Consider the following 2,180-nt stretch of genomic DNA (forward strand, 5'->3'; position numbering starts at 1 on the left):
AATGCTGGGGGAGTTTAAGTCTCTCTCCAGTTCCCAAGAAAATCTCTTTTAGAGGAACTGTTCTCTATTTTTAAACAACCTTTGTATTTAATCGAATCCTCTGTGTCTTCTAAGAGTCTGTTTCTGACACGTGAAAATGATGGACCTAGTTTTTCTAAAGCACGTTGTGAGCAGTGGAGAGCTCTGGATACCAATAAATGTTCCAACTGGCCAAAACTAATGATCAGTGAACACCTGGCAGTACCATTTGTTTCTCCTTTTTGTGGGATTCATGCAGGAGCCTTTTTCTTTTGTCACGCTGGAATCTTTGGAAGTTAAAGCTCCAGTAATATTTGCTGGTTTATCCTTGTCACACGAGTGGGCAAATAACTCTTATGTGACACTTACTGCTCAATAATTTGCCGAACTCAGAAGTACAGCTCTGCCTCTTCATAAATATTGTCTCTGTCTTCAATCTTCTCAACAGTCAAAGCTCAGCAAATTGAAGAAAACATATTATTACGTCTAGCTAGACTTCAGTCACATTTTTGTCCAGAAACAATTGTGTTTCAGGCCCATCTCTGATGGGGACTGAGAGTAAGAAGAGCTATACTAGTTTAATAAAGTCACTTCCTTTTTGGAGTAGACAGTAATTCTCATGTTTGGAGATTTTTGTATACATGTATTTTTGGTTTAATATATTTTCAAGAAAAACTTTTTAAATGAAGTTTTTCTTTACAATTATTAATGAAAAAGACAAATATACATAAGCAGAAAAATTTCATCCTTCTTAAGACGTCTATTACTTGATCGTGACTGTTACTGATGATGGAATAATCAATGGTTACGCTACCAAGAGAACTTGCTGTGGCTTTTCCAGTCCAATGACTTCTCGTATGGACTCTCCAGGCATCTTCAGCTGAATTCTACAATAGGCTTGCCCTTCCTACTGCTTTTTAGAGATTTTCCAGCATCTTACCTGAGTTTTGATGGAAACTGAAGCTGCCTTCTGTCAGAAATAACTGCATGTCTTTAACCAGACAATGGTTCAAGAAGGCATCTTCCCGTAGCGGGATTGTCCTAGCATGGGGAGAGAGGGTTAAACTCCATCCCTAATTTTTGAGAAGAATAAAGCAGCAAGTTGTCCTTAGCCCAAACGGTAATTTAGCATAACAGTTCTGAGATCCAGTTATTTTAGAACAAGACCAGATGTTAGATGTTTGTGTAAGTGGATGTGTTCGAGTTCAGCTGCTTCTAGTATTCGTTCAAGGAAAAGCTTGTACGTGTTAACAAGGTTGTTCTAGCACAGAAGTGCTGAGAGTGAAGATTGCTTTGGTTTGGTTTTAATGAGCTAGAGATAGATTTTTGGGGGTGTATGGGGGGATGAGGATAAATTCTAGAATTCCCCAGATTGTCACTCTGTCATGTATTTGGCTTTGTATGCACAGGCCCTGATTCCGCAGTTGGCCATTGAAGTGGCCATTGATCAAGTATTGCTGATCCAGACAAGGAGTCCGTACTATGGCAGGCTGTGAAGTTCATGAAGCTCAAGCTTGGCCAGGTCTTTGAGCAGTGCTGGGAGACCCCGGCAGAGCACAGTAACCACTGTGACCTATAGCAGTACCTGGTACCAGCTGCTGTGGAAGAGCTGGAAGAAAAGGTTTTTAACATGGCAGCTGCAAGAAATGTGTGCAGAAAAAGTAAAGATTGGATGAGGCTGAGAATCAAGAAAAAATCAGGAAAGGAACTGACAAGAAATTGCTTGTTTTACCCAGTTGTAGAAATCTCTTTGGCTGCCTGGGATATGTTATTCTCCTACTTGCTGATTTAGTCTGAAGCACGTGTTTTTATCTGAAAGAGTGAGTAAGACAAAGGAAATACAATGGTGGATGCAGCTCCCGCTTCATACTGGATTTCTTCTGCCTGTCGGTTTGATGTTGACTAGGTCACAGGCTGTTCTGCTTTTAAAAGCATCTCAGTGCATAGGCAAGTGCTCGGTTTGATCAGGATCATCTCAGACTGTGTTCCCACCTTTTATGTAAGAGTTTGCCTTATGCTTTAGTCCTCTTGGAGGGTTGTTGACACTTTGTAGTTGATAAACAAATTCCAACAATTCACCTCAACTTTGAAATAAAACCGTTAGTGTTCTTTACAGTGGAAACAGGACAGTTCTGCAAATGAGAATTTACATTAGGTTCCAG

General features: G+C 40.2%; 1 protein-coding gene across 1 annotated transcript in view; it reads left to right on the forward strand.

Moving 5' to 3' along the window:
• TM2D1 (TM2 domain containing 1) overlaps window positions 1-2,180 on the forward strand; it is an 11,476-nt gene that overhangs the window by 3,109 nt on the left and 6,187 nt on the right. The gene's annotated exons all lie outside the window — the stretch shown is intronic.

The sequence above is a fragment of the Buceros rhinoceros genome, unplaced genomic scaffold, assembly GCF_000710305.1.
Source record: "Buceros rhinoceros silvestris isolate BGI_N320 unplaced genomic scaffold, ASM71030v1 scaffold10820, whole genome shotgun sequence".
Classification (NCBI taxonomy): domain Eukaryota; kingdom Metazoa; phylum Chordata; class Aves; order Bucerotiformes; family Bucerotidae; genus Buceros; species Buceros rhinoceros.